Source organism: Sinohyriopsis cumingii, chromosome 16, assembly GCF_028554795.1.
Source record: "Sinohyriopsis cumingii isolate HCF-2022 chromosome 16, ASM2855479v2, whole genome shotgun sequence".
NCBI classification, from domain to species: Eukaryota; Metazoa; Mollusca; class Bivalvia; order Unionida; family Unionidae; genus Sinohyriopsis; species Sinohyriopsis cumingii.
In genome coordinates, this window is record NC_142976.1 from 75,751,869 (window position 1) to 75,777,010 (window position 25,142).

Sequence of the window (25,142 nt, forward strand, 5' to 3'; positions counted from 1 at the left end):
ACTCCACGTGCTCTACTTGACCCAAGTTTAGTACATGACCACTATTGTAAAAGACCATACACATCGATAAATTTTCGATAAATTTCGTGTGGAAGTCTCTTGGTGACAGTTAAGATGCAGCGCATTCAATAATCAAAGATTGACTAGAGTTTGGTTAAAGAAAATTAGTGTTAAATTTTAAAAGAACAATTTATAGTTAATTTAAAATGAATAAATGCGCATACACGACCCACGTGACTTTTACTAAAAATACGGAAATAAACTCTACTAATTGTTCTCTGTGCTCCGCGTCAAGTATGTAGCTCTATGCATAATTGTATCATAGGTAAGACCATAGTACCTTACTATCGTTTCCGGTCGGTACACGGACAGTGCAGAAAAGTTGAGGTATTCCTTTAATTATAGAAACTTACAGCAGAAATAGTTTACATTGAGTGAAAATATATCTATTGGGTTTTAAATATAGGTGTTAAAATAGTTGTGCTATATGTTAATCCCATAAGAACCTTCACAACGTGATTCGTAACGAAAACGTGGGTGGGTGGGTGGTAGTCCTACAACGCAAGACAACAAACCTGACATTTATGCTTTGGGGGAGGGGGGGTCGAGGTCTTAATGGCTAAATAACGGCGCTGTGTAGCGTGTTGTGACGTCTGCTAACGTCGTAACGATAAGTCACATTTTCAGGAATATCTTGCGCTTGACAACCTATATCGGCGCTTTGCTACAAATGAAAGTCATAACGGTTTAGAACAGGCACTGGATTCAGGGGGAAACTAAGGTCTGCACTCAACAGTCTACACATTAGTTTCCCCCTAAATCAAGTGCCTGTGTGATATACTTACACTGGTTCCCAGGGCTCGTGTCTAAAAATGTTTTCTGAGCACTATTATTATTATTATTATTACTACCACCACCGAAATGCATCGAGAATTGTTTTATTGTCTTCATCATAAAATGCTGTTTATGGCCATTTTACCATTTTGGGAATTACTGTCAAGGTTATTCAGGGCTGACTAGAATCCATTGTATTTGCAAACTGTGCAAAAAAAGATTTCATGCTCAGTTTCTTCTAGTCGGACAATGTAAGACATATCACATGTTATTTATGTTTTAGTACTATTATTTACTGCCCAAATAATAGCCTTGTGTAGCGTGTTCCAATGTCACTTGACCTCGGTACAAGTAGTTAAAGTTTCAGGAATATCTTGCACACTTGGCAGACCATATCGACACTCTTCCAAAAATTTATATGTAATTAATATACTTGCTGTGCTGTGTTTATCTTGGTAGAATCAAACTCTCACACTAGCAGATAGATGCATTTTCATGTTCTGTTGACATATATTTGAATTTGTTGAAATGCGATGGTAGTCGAGGTATTCTGAAGTATGTTCAAATTGGTTCAAGCGGGGATATGTTTCTTGAATGAAACGAAACGTTGCTTACTGTTGCAATAGTTCATTCTTGTAGTTGAAGCATAAATGCACTATTTATTGTTTCAATATAGCAAAAGAAATGTACTTTTTTTTATTATGGCTATGAGGGACAAAATCACACCAAAATGGCAGTGTTTGATAAAACAATTAGATGATTTTGTTTCCTTAAATAAAAAAGGCTTTGTTGAAACCTTCTTTGGCATTCCTTTGCTACCATCGCATTGCAACCAACTGAAATGTATGTGAATAGAACATGAAAATATGTCCAATTGCTAGTGTCAGATTTTTTAGTCCATCATGATAAAGGCAGCAAAGTAAGTATATCAAGAACACTTAAATATGTGGAGGAATGTTGATATTTGTCGCCAATGTGATAGTCCTGAAAATTTTACCTATCTTTTAACTGTCACTAGAGTTGGGAACATGCTACACAAAGCAGTTGTGCAGGCATTAAGACACCACCCCCCACCCCGAAAACAAAAAATATCTGGTGATGTGTTTTACATTGCAGGATTAAGTATCTTTAAGTGTTATTCAAAATTCACTTCTCCTTCCCATGAAATTGATTATTCACAAGTGTCAAAGCATTTCATTTTCACCACATACAGACTCCATATTGATGTACACTGCATTAAAGTATGTGGACAAAAAGATATAGAATATTGTTATTAAAAGTTGTTAATTCACACTCACACTGCTGAATGGTGCATGAGACCTAACTACAAGAAATGGGACAGCACTATTGCCATAATGTTTAGCCATTTCTTCACAATCTGATTACAATCCCCCATCCGCCTGTACTGAATTGTGTATTACCAGTAGCCTTTAAAGGCTATTCATAATGCACGATCCATTCAATACATGTGGGTGGGGGATGGTACTTAGTCCTACAATGTAAGCCATCTCTTCCGATATTTATGTTTTTGGCTTTGATGTCTTACTGCTCTGATAATGGCATTAAGAAGCGTGTTCCTCCGTTGACTGCCTAGAATGACAGGCCATATTATTTAGGAATATCTCACACTTGGCAGCACATATCGACACTGTTCCAACAAATTAAAGTCCTGTTGCTTTAATCAAACTTTACTTACTGTTTAAAAAAATTTCTTGTAAATTCAGATTCTTACACAAGCAAATGGATGTTTTAAAGTTCCATTGACCTACATTTCAGCTGGCTGGAAGCCAAGAATGCCAAAATATGTTAAAAGGGTAACAAGTATTTTGATGAAACTTAGCTATCTAAACATTTTCTTCAGTATTAGAATATTTGTATTTGATGTTCACCATTACATGTTCACTTATGATTTCAAACCGATTTTATAAAGAAAATAACATGAACACTGCAGCTAAAATATTCATTTTTTTACATTTAAATTAGAAAGTGCTTTTCACCAATTCTATTCTTAAAACACAACTTATAATTTACATATTACTGTTTAAGTTTCGAAACAGAAGGTGGCTTGTCTTCATCATTAAATGGTAAGGCTAACTTGCGGAAATCGGGCATTGATAACTTGCTTGGGAATGGGTTCATGATCAGTCACCTATTAAAACACATGCCTGTGAATGTGCAAGAGTTTCTGTGTCAGCGCAATTTGTACCAACACTCCACAAAATACATTTCACTTTGTGCTACACCAGAGCACTATCAGAATTAGCATTAAGACCATTTTAGAGTGAGGGAGCATCTCGAGAGTCATAAATTACTATGTGCCATTGCACATCTAAAAGTCGTTTTTGTTTTCCATAACAGATCAAGGTGAAGTTTACATTTTTAGGTAACTAAGTTGCAAACTTTGCCTGTTAGTGTTATCCTTGCCGCATAATGTAGCCACTTGCCAGCGGATCTAGCAAAGTTAAATAAAGTTACATTGAGTCATATCTGCATGAAATCAATAGGAAAATGATTTTCTGAGAAATCAGTAGTATTATAATCATATATCTTCAATCTGCTGACAGATGAGAAACTACAGCATTAATAAAATTTGACCTGGTACTCACCATTTGCATATTTACACTGCTAGTCAGTGAATATTATTAATATATCAACTGCAAGTCTATAACATTAGACGTTCAGAAGTCACTTGATATCAGTAATAAACCCCTTTTTCATTAGGCAAATGACTCTGAACCTACACCCAAAAATAAATATCAAGATATAAAAAATGGGATGGGATGGGTCAGAGGAACTCAGATTACACAGGAGTTTGATGTTTTATCAAAAAAGTATAATAAAAATTTTTGAGAATTAAATAGCATTATCTTTGCTATAAATGTGACTGTAATGGAGGGGTGGGGTATCACTTTGTTTTGTGCTGTCACAAATCTTCATCATATTTTACTGATAAAACGTCAAGACTCTTGTGGTGAAATCATATATTATTGTGGGGTTTAACGCCATTTTTCAGTGCACGATAGGCTATGCATGGCGGCCAGTATTAATGGCAGAGGAAGAACCTATGAAGAACCATTGACCCACGAGAAGCTGCTGGTAGGCTTTCTCACATACCCACATTGGCCGATTCTTAGACTCGAACCCATGCAGACAGATGGCAGTGATCCGTAACGGAGAGCGCTTTAGGCCATTCTGCGCCCCAAATCATATATTGTCTTGCTATTCTGCTTTTAATTCAGTTATTAGTCATCTACATGCTTTAAGTGTAATTGAAAAACTTTGGATAGTTACTGTGCTGCATTTTAGTATAGGCTCCAGAGTGGCATTTACAAATTTCATGAGATTTAAAATGTCTAAGAAACTTTTGTCATAAATTTAGTCAAGTGCTCACAAAACTTCCTATACCTTTTCCTACTTTTTAACATCCTTTAATTGTTCTTACAACTACACCTAAAATAATAAATATACATGCACTGATATGTTATGATGCATGACAGTCATAACTTACATGAAAACTGTGTTACCTGGCTGCATATATATATATATATATATATATATATATATATATATATATATATATATATATATATATATATTTTATAAAGAAAATAACATGAACACTGCAGCTAAAATATTCATTTTTTTACATTTAAATTAGAAAGTGCTTTTCACCAATTCTATTCTTAAAACACAACTTATAATTTACATATTACTGTTTAAGTTTCGAAACAGAAGGTGGCTTGTCTTCATCATTAAATGGTAAGGCTAACTTGCGGAAATCGGGCATTGATAACTTGCTTGGGAATGGGTTCATGATCAGTCACCTATTAAAACACATGCCTGTGAATGTGCAAGAGTTTCTGTGTCAGCGCAATTTGTACCAACACTCCACAAAATACATTTCACTTTGTGCTACACCAGAGCACTATCAGAATTAGCATTAAGACCATTTTAGAGTGAGGGAGCATCTCTAGAGTCATAAATTACTATGTGCCATTGCACATCTAAAAGTCGTTTTTATTTTCCATAACAGATCAAGGTGAAGTTTACATTTTTAGGTAACTAAGTTGCAAACTTTATATGTATATATATATGTATATAGTGTGTGTTTGCTACCCATCCTTCAAGGATGCAAAATTGCTTAACAAACTCTGTCCTAAAAATGTGTTGTCTCTGTCTCACACTCACATATGGTATAAAGCACATAAAAAAGACAAAGATATCACCAAAATTATGGTATGATACCCTGAAACTTGTTTACCCTGGTAAAAATAGGTTATAAACACTCTTGGAATTAACCTGCCCTGGAGCAAATAAGCCCCCCACCCCATTGAAACAACCTGTTTTGGTATAATGTCCAACCAAGGAAGTCATCTTCCCGTGGAAATACTCAGCTTGTCAGCACCTGTTAAAGAATGTTAATGAAATGTGTTTCTACATATGATCCTGTTACTTGCTCTGAGACAAACAGGGTATGCATATGTGTGTGCAATTGTGTACTGATATATGGGTATTGAGAGACTTCTTGTTCTTTGTTTGCAAAGAAGAGGGTTTCTTGGTGGGGAAGAGTGTGTTCTACAAGAAAACATGGCATGGTTATTTTGGAGTTAGGCTGTATAAATGTGTTTTCTTTTTACCAGAATAAACTGCATAACAAAAAAAACAGATGCAGAAAATAGTATTTGATACATTGTTATATTCCAGGCATTTGGAATTAACCTAACCAGGACAAATAAATTCCATTGTATCAGATAGTATATTTTACGTGTTTTATATATCATATGCTTTATTCAGTTAATGACACATTTGTATGTGCTTTATTCAGTGCATAACACATTACCCTCATAAGAATCAAAATTCTGTTGTATAGTTTTAAAAAAAACCTCTCTCCCCCTCCCATGGAAACTCTTGTTTTGGAAATCTTCCCTGTACACACACACACACACACACACACACACATAATATATATTAGTGACATATTTCTAGCTTGTATGTGTGCATTGTAAAGTGGTCATTTTAACTAGGAAGAGTATTTCCCCTTGTACCTTGCAAGGTATTGGTGTTTGATTCTTTTCGTGTCAGGTAATAAATGTGTTTTGTTTTTTACCAGAATAAAGTACTTGAATACATAAATTTTGTATCTTATAATGTTTGAACTTACTGCCTCCATTCCAAATAACTTATGACACTGAGATCTAATCTTTCCTTGGGTAAATACTTTTGGTTGTATCATCTAGACCTGTTTGAAATGTTACATGCTTATTCCATCAAAAACATACTTTTATTTGTACTGGTCAATGATTGGAAGACCTTATGGGATCACCTGTTGTCCGTCATCCAATCAACAGAACAAGTACTTTTTATCACTACTCTTCCTAAACTGCTTGGAATATTACCATCAGACTTCCCACAACGTTCATCCCAAGCTCTAGTTGATCCAAAATGAAATGGTGCTGTTAGGACATCTATAACTGCCTTTTGAAAGTCTTGTTTTTGCTACTCAGCCTTAATGGAAAGTCAGTTATAATGGCATTTTCACTAAGAGAACTTTTATGGTATCTAGTTGGTCATAAAATGAAATGGTGCTGATCTGTTGTGCAGACATCTTGAAAATTGTGTTCAAGCTACTCCTCCTGAATTGAAAGTCACAATGACTTGTAATTTTTCCTTAAAGGCTTTGTATAGTGCCTTGTTGGTCCTAAATGAAAACGGTGCATTTCAAATATTCAGTATGGCCATCATAGCAGCTATATTGAAAATATTTGCGTGGATATTTGTATGAGGAGAATTTTCACTAAACGACTCATTGTGGTGTCTAGTCGGTCCTAACTGAAAATAGTGCACATATGATATCCAATATGGCCACCATATCAGCCATCTTGATGATCTTGGTATTCTTAATTCTCCTAACTATATCTAGTTGATCCTAAGGCCCACCAATGCATGTTTTCTATATGGTTTTAAAATTAGGGTGGGTATGGGTTTTTTTTTGTAAATAACATGTATATAGTATAATGGTTAGTATATCTAAAATACTGGGCAAAATTGTGTCAATTAAATATACAAATCAATTTCAGGAAGAAAAAGATTTACAGGGGGGTGTGCTAGGGTTAGCAAAAAAAAATGGGGATTTTATGTTGACCAGAAACAAATGTTTTTGTTTTCAAAATAAGATTGGAGCCACTCTAACATCCAATATGCAGTAATGGCCATGTTGAAAATGTTGCTATTTCTACTCCTGCTTAATAGATGGTTGTATCAACATGTAGTTTTCACTAAAAGTTCAATATGGCATTTTCTAACAAAATTAAAGGACTAAACCTGAACAAGATCTACATGACATGATTCCCGCTGACCTAACTCTAGGTGATTTTCCACCCAGTGGTTTAATTGGAAATAGAGTTGAACCAAAGAAAAGACAGATTGAGGGAGAGTATACCATAATTATAGGGTGGCACAGGAATATTCTGTTGTACACAATATCTAAGCCTCTTTGGAACTTAGACGGTCTTTTAAACTGTTATATGTGGTAGCTAGTTTGGTCAGGTATCTAATTACCCGAGTATTGATTGATACAAAGGAACATGCAGCTGACACTGTTTCTCATTACAAGACTCACAAAGAAAAACATTTTTCATGGCAGTTGGAAACTGAACAGAAAAAATGCAAAAGTGTGGAGTATTTCATGGCATTTAATACATACACATGAATAGAAAATATTTAACATTGCATCAGTTCATTAATTTCATACTGCAACTACAAGATGGTTGCATAAATTAGGAACATGTCATCAAAGTTGCTCCTGGAACAGACACTGTATATAACCAGGTATAATGCTCCTGGAACAGACACCATGCATAAGCAAATTATGATGTGCTTGGAACAGATACCATACATAACCAATTATAGTGTGCTGGTTACAACACCATACATAACCAATTATAGTGTGCTGGTTACACAACCATACATAACCAATTATAGTGTGCTGGTTACAACACCATACATAACCAATTATAGTGTGCTGGTTACAACACCATACATAACCAGTTATAGTGTGCTGGTTACAACACCATACATAACCAATTATAGTCTGCTGGTTACAACGCCACACATAACCAATTATAGTGTGCTGGTTACAACGCCACACATAACCAGTTATAGTGTGCTGGTTACAACACCACACATAGTTACAGTGTGCTGGTTACAACACCATACATAACCAATTATAGTGTGCTGGTTACAACACCATACATAACCAGTTATAGTGTGCTGGTTACAACACCATACATAACCAATTATAGTGTGCTGGTTACAACACCATACATAACCAATTATAGTGTGCTGGTTACAACACCATACATAACCAATTATAATGTGCTGGTTACAACACCATACATAACCAGTTCTAGTGTGCTGGTTACAACGCCACACATAACCAATTATAGTGTGCTGGTTACAACACCATATATAACCAGTTCTAGTGTGCTGGTTACAACGCCACACATAACCAATTATAGTGTGCTGGTTACAACACCATACATAACCAACTGAAAAGGTTCTTCCTTGCTTTGGATAATACATGATCATAAGTCATTTACGTTTCTCAGAGCATAAGTATCCTTAGATTTTGGATTTTGTTGGCAATATCACACTGCCTTCATCAGTGACTAATGATGATCATGTGACTTGTAATGTTTAAGACAACAACGTACATGGGTGAGAGACAAAACAAAAAATTTCATGAAATATGTAGTTTATTATAGCAAATGTAATGATTGTGAGAATGACTACATCGGGGAAACATGTAGAATCTTAGAAACATGGATTAAGGAACATATCAGTAGAGAGTCGCTGTAGCAGTATGGGACATTCCATCGTTCCAAATCACACCAAGGTCATCACATCAGGGGACAACACATGGAAAAGGAAGGTGAAAGAGGTGATTGAAATAAGTGAGTGAAGGCCAACACTAAACAGGGGTGAGGCACTTGAATTACCGTCACCTACACCAGTCTCCTCATATCATATAAGTCATGTGATAACATTAGTCACTGATGAAGGCAGTGAGATATTGTTGAAAATTTTCAAAATCTTAAGATACTTACGGGAAATTACTAATGATCATACATAACCAATTATAATGTACTTGGAACAGACTCCATACATAACCATGTATAGTGCTCTGGGAACAGACACTATACATACCAGTTAATATGCTTGGAACAGATAATATACATTAATATACATCAGAGTCCATGCTGGACATTAATATTTGGGTGAAGTTAGCACACGTCAACTGGTATATGGTGAAGCTGGGAAAGTGGAACATGTCTGAAATTGATAAAATAGTCACTTTATGCTCTGTTTGCATATTTTCATTTCATATGGTTAGATCACTGATGAAATACTATTACGTTTTTAAAATATTAATATTTTGTTTTACTTAACCAGTTTTTGTATGCAGCCTCAAATTTAAGTTTTAGTTGAAAATCCATAATTGTCTCTATCATGGTTTTTAAGGTTCAAGTGCAAATCTTTTAGCATTACATTTGTGGATGATGTAAATTTCTGGCATTTATAATCGTAAAATTAGCACAAAAAATTGGCTACTGATCATAACATTTCTTTTTCTAACTTTCCATCTTTTATCTGGATATTTGACCCAAAAGTTGACATTTTAATTCAGTAATTAATGCCTTTTATTGAAACAGAAGGGCTTGGCATTCGTGCCATGCAACCAAGGCAAGGCGAAAAGTGAGATTAACTTTTTGAACTTGTTATGATGAATTGACAGGTTTAAGGGCAGCTATTTCACCCACATAGTTCCTTGCATCAACCCTGATATGTAACCATAAGTAATTGTCTTGGAGGATATACCGTCATAATGGTGTATGATGCTTCAGGAACAGATAATGTATACAACACTGAAGATTTCCTGGATTGGATGATATATATAACTGTGTAGAATGTTCCTGGAATGGATACTGTATATAATTTTGTACAATGTTCCTGGAATGGATACTGTATATAACTGTGTAGAATGTTCCTGGAATGGATACTATATAAAACTGTGTAGAATGTTCTAGGAATGGAAACTGTGTATAACTGTGTAGAATGTTACTGGAATGGATGCTGTATATAACTGATAACTGTATAGAACGCTCCTGGAATGGATATTGCATGTAACTGTAGAATGTTCCTGGAATGGATACTGTATATATCTGATAACTGTTTAGAAAGGTTCCAGGAATGGGTATTGCGTGCAACTGTGTAGAATCTTCCTGGAATGGATATTGCATATAACTGTGTTAACTGCTGTGTAGAATGTTCCTGGAATGGATACTGTATATAACTTTGTAGAATGTTCCTGGAACGGATGCTGTAACAGAAGAATGTTCCTGGAATGGATACTGTATATAACTGATAACTGTGTAGAAATGTTCTAGTAATGGATATTGCATATAACTGTGTAGAAATGTTCCAGGAATGGTTTTGGCATATAACTGTAGAATGTTCCTGGAATTGATACTGTATATAACTGTGTAGAATGTTCCTGGAATGGATGCTGTACTTAACAGTAACCATGTATAATGCTTCAGGAACAGATAATGTATACAGCCATGTAGACTGTTCCTGGAACATAATGTATGTAGCTGTAGAATGTTCCTGGAACAGATACTCTACATACCAGTAACCATGTTTAATGCTTCGGGGGAACAGATAATGTATATGACTGTGTACATCATCATCATGCTTAAATTTACTAAGTATGCACCCATTTGGGCATGTACCAAGGATTAATGTCAACAAAGCCGACCAATCAGTTTCTTGTTGGGTGGTGGGTAATCAAGGGCTACCACCCAAACACTTCATTGCATGAAAAGCATGCTACTTAATTATTCATCAGGTAGGAATGGAGCCACACACCTCATGATACCCCATTTCCATGCAAACATGCACTTCATTGTTTTTGGGTTAGGGGACAAGTACAAATCAGACCATGCACATGTCTTTGTCTGTCTGTCTGTCTTGGTATGCACACCTGGGTGCTGCAATTTAAAGGAAGAGAAGTCTGGCAGGATCCCCAAACATCACATGAACTTTCTGAACCACTGTGTGCACCCTACCTGTCAAACTCTGCTCAGTTATCAAAATCAAGTTTTTCGCCATTGCCAGTTGTGTGTAAACCACACATTGTAATTAGAGTCAGGCTATTACAGTTATAACATTTTCCTATCCATACAATTTTGAAATTTTTGGGACAGTGTGTACTTAAAAATACAATTCAAGTAAATGGTCTAAGTAACCTTTTAGACTTTTGTGTCCAGCAGGAAATTATAATTCATACCCTTTATTATAGTTGACCCTAATAAATTCTGTAACTATTTTCTGCCCTAGAATATTAATTGATTTAATCTTTTCACTATTTTGTTTGCCAGATGTTGCAGAGGCAATGGTTGCAGTGATTACTCAAGGTTTCCAGTGAACAGTTCAACAGGCTTACAGTCAGACGAATGGTGTAAGCTTTAAAAAAAAAGGTAAGGATACACTCTGAACAGACCGCTCTGGTGGTCTAGTGGTTAGAGCATCCGACTCAGAAGCGGGAGGTCATGGGTTTGAACCTCGGACGAGTCATACCAAAGACTTAGAAAAATTGTAGTAACAGCTGCCTCGCTAGATGCTCAGCATTAAGAGGTTAGTGTTAGGACTGGTTGGCCTGGTGTCAGGATAATGTGACTGGGTGGGGCATCATGCTACATGTCTGCGGCATGATGCCCCAGTGCTAGACATCACTTAAATTGTCACACTGCAGACATCATAGCGATATGACAGATTTTTTTTTAGCTACATTAAAAATCCTAATCACATACACACACTCAGAACATTAGCCTATTGGATCTTATAAAGTAGTCTTGGGGTAAAAAGTTGAAATTTAAAAAAATCAGTGATCAGATCAGAATTGATCAGGCATCGATTGTAATATGGTTGGAGATGTTTCGTGTAGTTTATATTTGTAATTGTTGCTTTGTGTCTTTAAATTTATATTATTGTCACTGTTACCAGGTCATCTTGCAATAATGTTTCTTGACTGATACAGGCAGACAACAATCATTGGGACTATTTGTCTGAAATTATCAATCATTGAGCAAAGAAATAGCGTGGGTTTAATGGATTGTAAACATTCACATTAAAGGTGTGAAAACAACTTTCATAATCTGAGGAAAACTTGAATTATTTATAATGATTATTGAAAATTCATAATTGAATAATCATATACTTGGTTCTATGGCTTTTCTGATTAGACTTTAGTTATTTTGATACATTGTCACATTACTGATATTTAAAGTAATCTGAACTTTGAACAGCGTAGACCCAGATCAGGTAGTCACATTTTGTGTCAGATCATGGTCTTCACCAGTCTGAGACATGTGGGCCACATATGGTCCATGGAGTTATATCCTGTAGCCCACAGTAACACCCAGAATTTATGAAATAATTAACTGTGCAAGTTTTTTCTTCACAGCCAGCCAGTTTGATAAAAATTGTTACTTTACTTATTGTTTCCAGTATTTCAACTACCTTTTATGTGAGTTGCTTTCACTTTATGAAAAGGTTTCTGTGATGCGGCCCTTAGGCCAACGTACTAGTGATTATGTGGTCCTTGTGGTTGTACGGGTTCGAAACCCCTGGTCTACACCAGTTAATTCATACAGAGGTCTCAGAAACGCTTTTTCACGCGTATTTGGACGACAATTTTTTATTGGGAACGCAGAAAATCAATTAGGCGGTAGTTCTCCGTTCGCATGTAATAGGTGGGCGGCAAAATTCAAAGGCTTGCCAGTCATGCTTGAGCCACATACTGTGTAGGAAAAGTGATGATCAATTATCTATGCTGATATTTACAAGGACAGAATTTAGTGAAAGGCCCCTTCGCCCCCCCCCCCCCCCCGTATGTAACGCCATTATAAAAGTACATCAAAAGAACATACTGCAATAGCTGGGCGGCAAGATCAAAGGCTTTGACTGTCAGCTGGGTGGGAAAATGTACTGATATTTACAGTGCTTTGAATTCAGGGGCAGAAAGACCCAGAGATGTACATGTGGTCATTGATAACAGTACATCAAATAAAAAAAATTAGTTTTCATTGTCATGTACGTAGTGAAGCGGAATAAGCAGTGCACGTGACCTCAGAATCAAGAACGTTGAGACATGACTTGTATGAGTATTTTGGTGTTCAACAGCAAACTGACCAAGATTGTACTGAGATTCAGGAAAGTGCTTAAGTGTGTAAGTGTGTGATGCCTGGCTTATGGTCCGAGTTTCCTCTGACCCTTGTCTCCCGATTTTTGATATTTGGATATTTATGCTGGGGTGTACACCTCAACATAAATGTCCAAATATCAAAAATGGGATAGCAAGGGTCAGAGAGAACTCGGACTACCTAGTTTAGTGCTTTGAAGAAGACCTTCCTTGCATTGACAAAAATCACTCTCTGATGGACAAACAAGAGCTATGTCAGTGTTTTAAAGAATGTGGAAATTAAACTCAATGGCAACCAATAGTTCTTATAATTTGCATAGTTTTCTGGAAGGGGACTGCAACTTTTGCTGGTGGGGCTCCTATTTTTACAAAAATGGGAGTCTTGGACTCTTGGTTTTAAAATCCTAGCAAGACCTATGCTGAGACATACATGGAAAGAAATAACAAAGAACTTGTTCTGCCAGTGCATTGAGTCACTTACTGGGGTATGCGCTAATTTCAAATAACACATGGGTAATATTGTGGTGCTTGAATGATATAGTAGTACCCAAGGTGCCACTTTATAAGATGGTCCTTGTTATAAGGTGTGTGGTCATTGATCCCATTTTATTTTTTAATTGAATTATTATGTATAAAATATCTCAGTATAATATGACACAGGCAAAGTCTATGTTCAATAGTCATTTTTGTGCTGACTGAAATGTTGCATGTATCAACAGGACACTTCTTCAAACTTTAGGGTAATACATGCAGATAACAACTTGGCATCATACAAATGTTTTGCAATGGGACACCTATGTAACAAAAATTGTTTTGCTTTGATTTATACGACTTGTCAGCAGGCCATCAGAATTATATCATGCAATGCTTTGTGATATTGAAGCATGTTGACAAGAAATCAAGAGAGCCAATCAGAAGATATTTTCAGTCACATGATCTCTCTACTCTATGTATTTCAGATCTCAGCTTACTTAAGTTATACCCTTTATGAAATAAAAACTCTCAAGCATTTGATGATATACTACTAAATTTCAGATTGTTTACAAGAATGCATCAAACAACAATGTTAATCAGAGTACCCTCCAAATTACCATATTGTACCATACCTTAAAACAGCAGATTATGATTAGCGTGCATGTATAGAGTCCCATCTGGGGCAGATATACAAAATTATTTCAAATCATGTTTTAAGTGACTCATTTTAAAAAAAATATCTATGAGTGGGAAAGTTATCCATATTTTCAATTTGCTTCCACATGTACTCAATTTGTAAACATGCTAGGTGTTCCTAGGCAAGGTGGGAGGGGGTAACGATTAACTGGTAACCAAATTATTGCAAATGGTTACTGCTGATATTCGAATCATCAGTGACTGAGTTATCATTTGGACTGCTTTGGACAGAATCAAACGCATTTTCATTATCTTCAACCCCAATGAAGTGCATATGGTCATAATCATGGATTGAAAATGTAAAGAAGTGAAGATGAAATCATTAATGAAAAGACTGCTGCATTTATTTCCAAAGTAGTTCATACAGAAGAAAAAATGTTGACTCAATATCCAAAATAAATTCTATTGGGGACTGGTTACTTGTGTATGAAAAAAATCAAATCTCAGTGGGGAAGGGTCGCGACATTGATGCTGATAATGATCACAGGGCCTGTAGATACCTATTTATTAATTTCTGTAATAAGTATTCACTTCAATACGTTGTATCAGTAATACATACCTGTTGCTATTGCGTAGCTGGTACTTTTCTGGATGGAAAACACTCATAACTGCATGACGAGAATTCATCCTCCCATTAGGGTGAACAAAAAGATGTGGAACTTCACATTGCCCCTGGTTGAGCCTTTGATATGCTACACATGTGCGCTGACCATCGGTGTTTTTTCACAAGGCTGAAATGTCTGCCTTTTTTTTGTTGAAGAATCATCTTCACTTCCTGGATTAACACAGCGATTTTACTTTATTCTTTCTGTTCATTGTCTTCAACACTTGAAAAGAGACTACGCAAATATTTGGGTTTGATATGTGGATAACAAGCAAACGTAATAAATAAATAAACAAGGAAGGTAGTTGGTCAGTTTCAGATGTAATGCAAGGTGTGTGCAGAAGGGTGGTAAACAGATGGGGTGGATTTTTTAATGTTTGATAGAGTGTTTTGCATACTGGCTGATATCATTTCAAATAAATATATTAATGTTTGACAGTTCACTCTTATAACAGTGGTTCTTAACCTGTGGGGTGTGGTCCAAAACTGACTCGCAGTTTTGAGTTGGAAATTGAATTTGTTGGAAAGAGTACAAGAAATGCAGAACACAACTGATTTGAAATGATCATATGTGCCAGTAGAGGCCAATTTTCAAAACGTTTTTGGGCAACAGCCCAAATTAGGATATATTGTTAGCCCTGCCAGCCGTCAAATTCTGAAAAGAACGTTTAGGTAGCAAATTTCAAATTATTAAATCTGATATCAGCGACTTACACAAAAAAGCATGATAACCCAGTTTTGGGTCATGGCCCATGGGTTAAGAACCACTACTATTACTGAATACTTAGTTATTTGGCTTTTCTGATTAATTATCCATTTAATATTAATCCTTATCCCACTGTTTTCATTATTCACTAATTAAAAATAATATTAAAAATAACTTTGAAAATGTGTAATTTAATATTTGAAAATATATTTTTAATGTTGCACATAGTAAGTATATGTTATACAATACATTTACTTTACTGTCTTTTATTTTTCAACCTTTAAATATATAATCTAGATCAGACTACTTAGTTCAAGCCTCTGAGATTTCCCTTTTTGTGGCCCCACTATGACAAATAGTAACTTCTAAAAATTGTTTGCTGTAGGCAGGTGCTCTAAGACTTCACAATCAGCTGGAGATATTGAGGGTAACTTCAAGGAAAATCACTGATTACCCTTTACCGTATAGATACATGGCTTCACTGTGCAACTTTCAAGTTTATACTTTGTAACCATTTTCAAAGTATATGTCACCACCAACACCAGCCATGCGTGGTAGCGTGGTGACTTCCTTACCAGAAATGAAAGTGGCCTTATAAGAGAGGTGGCCTCATGTGAGGAAGATAGAGTGATACCAATGTACATGTATCACTTACAGGTAGAAGAAAATGGTCTCCAGTGGGTTAGCTATGACATGAGGGGGAGAAGTGACCTTGCTTGAGATAAGCTCTACAGAAAACAAAGAGTTGCATAGTGGTTTTTTGTCACGTGATGGTGTATGCCATTTTGCTTGACCATAAGGACATGGGTGTTTATACAGTGCACATACAGTGAAGTATATATGGTGTTTGCGTTATGTGCAAACAATAGCAGCAACAGTGAATTGCAGCAAAACCTGTGCATCAACAAATCCTGGAGTTTTGCCTTTTTTGTCTTCTTCATAAATTGGTATTTAATTATACTAGGGAAGAGTACACATTTGATGGGGAATTTTACATTTAAAATGTTTGATGAGGCAGCAACCATGAACAGATTTCATTGTCAAGTCTTGTCCTACTGCAGTGAAATTTTCTTGATTGCTTTATGAACTTTATATATGCCATAGGACTCCTGAATTAATATATTTTTTCCAGCATTCTCTTCAATAAGTTCTGGTTGGTCTTCAGAGAAAGACTATTCTTATGTCTGATGCATTTTCTGTTCATTAAAGGATTGACCATTTAATTTTCCAAGAGGGGGCTCAGGATTTTTTTAAACAAATATCTGGTCTTCAAATAGCTCGAAAAAAAAATATTTTGCTATGTTTTATTAAAATTAAAGAATCTATTATATTAATTATTTTAAAAAAATTAATTATCCTGCAGTAAAAAAAAATCATAACTTAAGAATATCTCAGGCACACCCCCACAAAATTAAATGGTTGATTAAACATCAAGTCAGCAGATCTGATGTCAAATATTCAATCAGCATATTTGCTTTTCTGCCAATCTCCCACACAGCATTGGGGCATTTTCAAGACAAGGAAAGTGTTTTGAGATCCAAAGGGGTTCCATTGGGGGGGGGGGCGCTGATTGGCATCTTTCGGAACATGATAGGCTATACATAGCAACCAGTATAAACTGATGGAGTAAGAACCAAGGAAGAACCACCAAAGTAGCATACAGGAAGGGCAAAAAAGTCCAGACTAAAATGGAAAGAAAGAGGGGAATGTTTAAGCATGAGGAATTAAAATTCCAGTAAAGAAGGCCAGTAAGGCACTGCTGCCATGGATTTGTTAATTTTTGTTACATGCTGATATTCACTTTCCTAGAACATTATTTTATATATCATCTGTTGGTGGTGCTCTACAGTTTCATATTTTGCATAGGGTTAGGATTTTAAAGAAAAATAATTTCCCCAGCTTTCCTCACTGGTTATACTGGCTATTTAAAAAAGACCTTGTATATCTTAGGTATAATTCAAAGAACCTTTAATTACCTTATTTTGGTGTGTGATCGATGGGTGTAATATGGGTTATAGAGTATACAGCTTGGCCTTACCCCAGATGTGCACCTTTCAAAAAACTGCTAGCTCCACTTGGGCATTTTCACTTCCTGAATTTCAGAGGTAAATTGTATAAAAAAGAGCTGATAACTTTTTTTACATTTTATATTTTTGGTAATTCATTCATTGCACTTTCAGAAGCTGGTATTGTCTAGTCTGGAAAAATTAATTTTCCCAGTTTTAATAGCTGCTATGGATAGTGTACATTAGACTAATTCATGCTGATGTTTTAGCACAAGGGAGCAGTCATTTTAGTTAGCAGTGTGTTTAAATCATTGCTGACTTGGACTAAAGAACAGTTTTCTAAAAACAATTTATTGACTTTACTCTCTATTGGTGTCCCAGATAATAAATGTCAGTAGAACATTTCTGTCATCTTATGCTATATTAGCTAATGGTACATGCTTTTCAGTATGCTTGTTGTGCATTGGATTCATATTGGGCTAAAGTCAACCATAACAATCTGTTATCTCTATTTTCTTGGGTCTTCTTTTATGAACCCTGTGGGCTCCACAGAGGGAACATTCTTGGGCCAATGATAAAAATAAAGAGTCTTTGATGTAACTGTATGGCCTGAACTGAACTGGGAAGACTTATCATGATATCTTGGTTGATCTAAAATGAACATGGTATATTTGATAATAACCTATAATGGACTCTGTGTATCCCTCAGTGGTGTAAAATTGAGGGTTAAAAAAAAACCTTGGTGTCAGAACTGGAGGTCAAATAAAAAATGTGGGGGTCAAAAATGTACTGACAAATTTTCAGATGACTCAGCTTGAAATAGTATATTGCAAATCTCACAACATTCTCTCTCTCTCTCTCTCTCTCTCAACATACAAATAAACCAACATGCACAATTAACAAACAAATGCATTGTCCATTCAAAGAATAATTTTATTAGTTCATTTTTCTTTTAAAGTCGTACTTTTAACAATCTCCTTTTAATCAATATGAAGCAATATTATAGCCCAACGCATTACATACAAGCCAATACAAAAAGCTAAATAAATCTTTTTAACCAAATGGCAGTTAATTTACTGCCTTTCATAAAATGTGTACTATCATCGGTTTCATTGTACTTCGTCTTAGAACACATTTATCCAAATATCAAGGAGGATAATGATTCATCTTCTTTCTAATAAGTTACACTTGAACTTTAAGATCTTTCTTTTATTGCAGCAAAGTTAAAAACCAACATAAATCTGCAATGACCCGCTGACTTTGAAATCTAAATAATGCATTTGTTTACTGATTTCTTTGTTGTGAAAGAATGTCTTGGGTTATAATGTGTTCTTCAGATATCTTGTGGCAAACGAGGGCAGGTATTTTAAAATTCTAAAACCCTGTCATGAAAGGATTATTTGCTTTTGCAGTCTTCGCAATCATGCGATCAGAAGTCACACCGGTAATCCTAATGGATGTGCTGTATTCCAATCAAGGGAATTATTTTCTCCATTTTTCATTAAAGTTAGATCCACAGTTACTCTTTTGTGTTATGCTTCTTTCACTTTCTTCGCTAATGATTTTTAGTGCATGACATTTTAATCTGGAGATAACTTTCTAGTGCAACAGGCATTGAGGTTAAACATCTAGATGACAGCTTGCTGAGCTCGATGGAAAGCTCATTAGAGCTCGCAAGATATGGGGAAGCTACTCTGTCATAACATTGCATATGCTCGTCTGGTTCATTGTTTCGTATGTTCCCTGTGTTGCACTCTGCTATACGAATAGAGGAGCGCAAGACAGGGAGCAAACAAAGCAGGGAACCAGTCAATGCCTATGCTCGAAGTATATACGATGCCATCCATCGTCCAATGCATGGGGTATTAAATAAATCCTGATCACTTTATGAAAATCCTTTGTGTAAAAAAACCCACGTCAACAAAAAGTGTGCGTCAATTTTCTCCAGCGTGCGTCCCTGACGCACAAATGTGCATGAAGGAAAACACTGATGGACTAAAGATATTGAACATATCAGTAAAAAGGTGAATTCAAGTTTATGGCTTCTCAGTCGATAAGACATTTTCTCCCTGAAAGACGCAGAAAAATATTTTATAACAGTTACATACAACCCTTTCGACTACTGTAATACAGTCTGGAGTAATTAAAATTATAAAAATGTGGCAAAGCTAGCACATCTTCACAAAAGAGCATTTAGGCTAATAACCAGAAAGAAAGCAAGGACAGGTTAGCTGCTAATTTAAAAATATTACCTATTAAAGACCGAATCCAGTTAGTAGAGCCAAAATAATGTACAGGGTATCCAATAATAGTGCTTCTGAATATTTACAATCTCTATTCCAGTATAGGCTACCTGGTAATACTCCCCACCTCTGATCGATGTCTTCCAAACAGGATACAGTTCCCAAACAAATTAAGGAATTATTCAAAAAGAGTTTCCAATACTTCAGAACTTTGCTTTGGAATAGTGTTCCAGTTGAGATTAGAAATGCTCACTCTATTTCGTGCTTGTTTGTATTAGGGCATCAAGGTAGATTAGTTCTTCAGTTAATTGTGATACCCTATTTAAATAAAGTCAGCATTATTATTATTGTTATTATTATTATTATTATAATTATTATTATTATTTCTGACCTCTGAACATAATGTTCCTTGGTGGCCATCTTGAAAATCATATGGCTACTCTTACATGGATGGTGATATTGACATGGAATTTTCACAGGATGACTTAAAATATGTTGTTACTACTCCCTTGAATGGCTGGTAATATTGCTGTGGAATTTTCACTACACACTTTAAATGTATTTATTTAGTCCACTTAAAATTGTTTTGATCTGACCTCACAGTGGACATCCTTAAAATCTTGTTGTGGTGCTGCTCCTCTTAAATTTATCTTGGTATTCAAATAAAGTGTCCACCGAAACATTTCTTAGGAGTGTAGTTTGTCCATAATGAAATGGAGCTGACCTGACCTTACAAAATGGCTGCCGTAGTGACCATATTTCAGATGTGTTTATTGGCTTCTTTTCTGAATATGTGTCATATTGACATGCTTTCATGAAAATGCTTAATGCAAATATATACATGCACATGTATTGGTACGAAATGAAAGTGTTGCCAATATAATCTTCCAATATGGCTGCCACAGTGGCCATCTTAAAAACCTTATGGCTGCTCCTCTTGAATAGATTGTCATACTGACATGGTATTGTCACTAAAATATGTCCTGCAGTATGCAGTTGGTGATCTATTTAACCTCAGAAATATCTGCCTTGATGGACATCACGAAAACCTTTTTATGGCTACTTCACCTGACTGGATCGGGGCCCGAGTGGCTGAGTGGTCTAAAGCACTCTCCGTTACGGATCATTGCTATCTCATCTCTGTCTGCATGGGTTCCAGTCTGTGATTCGGCCAGTGTTGGTACGTGAGAAAGCTTGCCAGTAGCTTCTCGTGGGTCGGTGGTTCTTTCTCGGGGTTTTCCTGGGTTCTTCCTCCACCATTAATACTGGCCACCATGTATAGCCTATCGTGTGCTTATTTGTTGTCTTTACATGGGGTTTTCACTAAAGACTGTAACAATATGTAGCTGGTCCTAAATGGGGATGGTTCCAATTTCATCTCCAACATAGCAACCATAACAGCCATTTAAAACATATTGTTATAGCTGCTCCTTTTGAATGAATGGTGTCACTGACATTCGGGTGTTATTAAATAATTCTTGTAACATTACATTGGTACTGAATGAAAATGGTGCATATATGTTGTGAATTACTTTGAAAACCTGCCCTATTTCACTTTGGAATCAAATGAGATGTCACTGCTTGGATATTTGATTTCACTGAGCTCATGAATACAGTGACTACTGCATATGCAAAATAATTTTGACTAAGCTGTGTATATACAATGTATACACACTTATAAGTCCAAATGCAAACTGCACAGACCCAGATCAACAACAAATATGTCATAGCATGATGCACCTGCAGGCCTGGGACTATATTGTTTGTTTTACTGACTTCTAGCAAACTGCACCAATCCATCTCTGTCGTTACATTGGCCAACAAATAACATTGTGTCATTAAAACCATTAAAACAATATAACATATATAGAATTAAAATTTATTGTATATTAGTTGCTGAAGAATATTTGAGATGGTTTCAGTGTGTGTGATTTGGATTTTTATGTAGCTTTAACAATTTTTCATTCATATCGCTACGATGTCTGCATTGCGGTAGTTTATAGTGATGTCTAGCACTGGGGCATCATGCCACAAACATATAGCATGATATCCCACCCAGTCATATTAACCTGACACCAGGCCGACCATTTTATAAACCAACCTCTTAATGCCAAGCGAGGCAGCTGTTATTACCATTTTGATAAATTTTTGGTATCACTCAGTTGAGGTTTGAATCCGTGACCTCCCGCATCTGAGGCAGATGCTCTTGCCACTAGGCTACCAGAGTGGTTGAGATGGTTTAAGTACATAGCATTTGCAAAAAAATAGAGTATAGAAATAGGCTTGTCATAGATTCATTCAGATTTTGAGGGGCCAGTTGAGCATCTGTCCTTTGAAGAGAATATTGCATCATTGCCATATCTGGTATAAATCAATCAGAAATCATTATTCCTTCATTTTTAAGGGACTGTTTACTAATTATTCATCCCAGCAGCTGTACTAACTTAGTGTCAGATCCAATATTGCATTTATGTTTGCTTGTTGTGTGTGATGAAACCTTTGCTATAAAAAGTATAATCACAGTTATTTCCATGATAATGTGAGTTTTATTTCAGATACATGTAGTTTAGAAATTTATACAGTATGGTAAACAGAATTTTATCACTAAATAAAAAAGGGTTTCTGACCCACAAGTAGAATTATGGATACATCTTAATTAAGTACAGGTAATGACAGGTGCCACAATGACCAGTAGTATACCAACTTTATGTGTAAACTGACCTCACTCAGCCATAAGGTCATCTGAGGACAACTGTTATTTCAGGTGACAAGTGGGCAGTTTATGCCAAATACCAAATGTCAACTTTTACCCTTACCAGCATTTAACCTTAAGGAATTTCAGTTAGTTGGACACTGCGCCCCTCTTAACAAAGTTATTTTTAGCTCAGCTAGCCATATGGCCAAGTGAACTTTTGGTATGATCCTTTGTGGTCATGGTCTGTTCAGAATTTCATTTTGAATCTTTTTTTCAAACACTGCTCAACAGAATTTGAATAGATTTGATACATAGTAGTAACCTGGCATGAAGATTTTTCAGATCTTTTCAGGTGATGCGCTTCAGGCTGCCTCTACCAAAACTGGATAAAAAATATATTTAAGCAGCTCCTTTTTTAAGAACTGCTGAACAGAATTTGACCAAATTCTGCAGCAGAAAACCCCCTGGATCAATAGTAATTACAATATTTTATGGGGGCATTAGCAACATTTTCTTCAAATTTGAAAGACCAAGCTAAGGTGTCTTCTGTCAATTTGGTCTTTTAGTTCTTCTAAGCTGCACATTGGATAAAGTTATTGCAAGTTTTCTTTGTTCTTTTTACTTGAGTTTAAGCAGCAACCATATTTGATGGCAGACTAGAATCATTTTGACCAACTTTAAATTAAAGTCTTCATGCCAGGATGTCAAATTTGGTCAAATTCTGCTTAGTGGTTTTTAAGAAGTCGGAGGATTTTCTTTTTAGTAACAGTGGTCATGTTAAAAAGCACAATTTGTATAAATTTAAAAGCCTTTCATGCCAGAATATTGTTTGTCAAATATGGTCAGATTCTGATGTGCAGTTTCTAAAGTTTTAATTTTATATTTTAGTGATGTATGTCATATGTGATGTCAGTTTGTTGTCATCTTTAGAAGCTTTCAGAGCTCTTCAAATTCTCTTTAGTGGTTTTTGAGAACAAGCTGTTTGAAATATTTTGTTTTTAGTAATGGTGGCAATATTCGATCAGGACTGGCATCATTTGAGCAAATTTAAAGGACATTCATGCCAGGATGCTTTTTAGCAAATTTGTTCCATTGCATAGTTCTCAAAAAGACATCATTAAGATTGTTTTGAATTTTTGGACCATATCTGATGACAAATTGGCCAAAAAGATTTAAATTCTGTTAAAATGGTTTTTCAGAATATGTCGGGCAAATCAGATAACACAAATTATTTTTAGACAGGCCCGATGGGCAAATCACTTAAGATACAACAGGTTCCCAGTCTAGATGATATTGGATTTTTTAAGCTTGGATTGTGGAGCCATGATAGCTCAGTTGGTAGAGTGTCAGAAGGGTTACAGGTTTGGTACCCACCATGATCAGCCCAGGTAGGTTACCCTGGCAAATGTACATAGCTTCAGTTTTATCTGCATGATGTAGCCAATAATTTGTTGAAAGTGCCATTTGAACCAACAAAACAAGAAACCATTCATTGAATCTGTTGACAGAACCTTTTGAGTGCATGAAAAAAGTAAAAAATGAATTGGAAGCAGTTTTAGAATCTACATGATTTGTATGACTTGTTTAACTAGGAAAGCTTGTTGCTTCCACAACTGTTCATTTGCAGTTCACTGGTCGTTTGTGTCACATGGCTCTCTTGACATCTCTCAAGACGATCAGGATTAAACTAGCCTTGCTAATTGAAATTGCTGCTCGCAGCCCCATAAGCTCCAATGGATGTTCAAGCTCAGCGTCATGAACCATATACTGTACTAGATAGTGTTGTTACAGGTTTCGTGCAAGAATAAAACCCATTGTTGGTCTGTTGTTACACTTATCAAGGTGAAGAGAGCAAAACGAGCCCAGCTAATTGAAATGTCTGCTCTACATGAACTCCAGTAGCATGCTTGATCACTGCGTTATGAACTGTATTGATGCTAGATATTAATGCATGCGTGATCAGTGTGTTATGAACTGTATTGATGCTAGATATTAATGCATGCTTGACCAGTGCATTATGAACTGTATTGATGCTAGATATTAATGCATGCGTGATCAGTGTGTTATGAACTGTATTGATGCTAGATATTAATGCATGCGTGACCAGTGTGTTATGAACTGTATTGATGCTAGATATTAATGCATGCTTGACCAGTGCATTATGAACTGTATTGATGCTAGATATTAATGCATGCTTGACCAGTGTGTTATGAACTGTATTGATGCTAGATATTAATGCATGCGTGACCAGTGTGTTATGAACTGTATTGATGCTAGATATTAATGCATGCTTGACCAGTGTGTTATGAACTGTATTGATGCTAGATATTAATGCATGCTTGACCAGTGCATTATGAACTGTATTGATGCTAGATATTAATGCATGCGTGACCAGTGTGTTATGAACTGTATTGATGCTAGATATTAATGCATGCTTGACCAGTGCATTATGAACTGTATTGATGCTAGATATTAATGCATGCGTGACCAGTGTGTTATGAACTGTATTGATGCTAGATATTAATGCATGCTTGACCAGTGTGTTATGAACTGTATTGATGCTAGATATTAATGCATGCTTGATCAGTGTGTTATGAACTGTATTGATGCTCGATATTAATG

At 35.8% G+C, this 25,142-nt stretch overlaps 1 protein-coding gene across 2 annotated transcripts in view; it reads left to right on the forward strand.

Annotated features, from left to right (window-relative positions):
- Window positions 1–325: 325 nt before the first annotated feature.
- LOC149780819 (TOX high mobility group box family member 4-like) overlaps window positions 326–25,142 on the forward strand; it is a 107,566-nt gene continuing 82,749 nt past the window's right edge. For both annotated transcript variants that reach the window (XM_089937884.1, XM_089937885.1), the window contains exons 1-2: window positions 326–387; window positions 11,274–11,372. The gene's annotated coding sequence lies outside the window, so the exon portion shown is untranslated. The remainder of the gene's footprint in view (window positions 388–11,273; window positions 11,373–25,142) is intronic.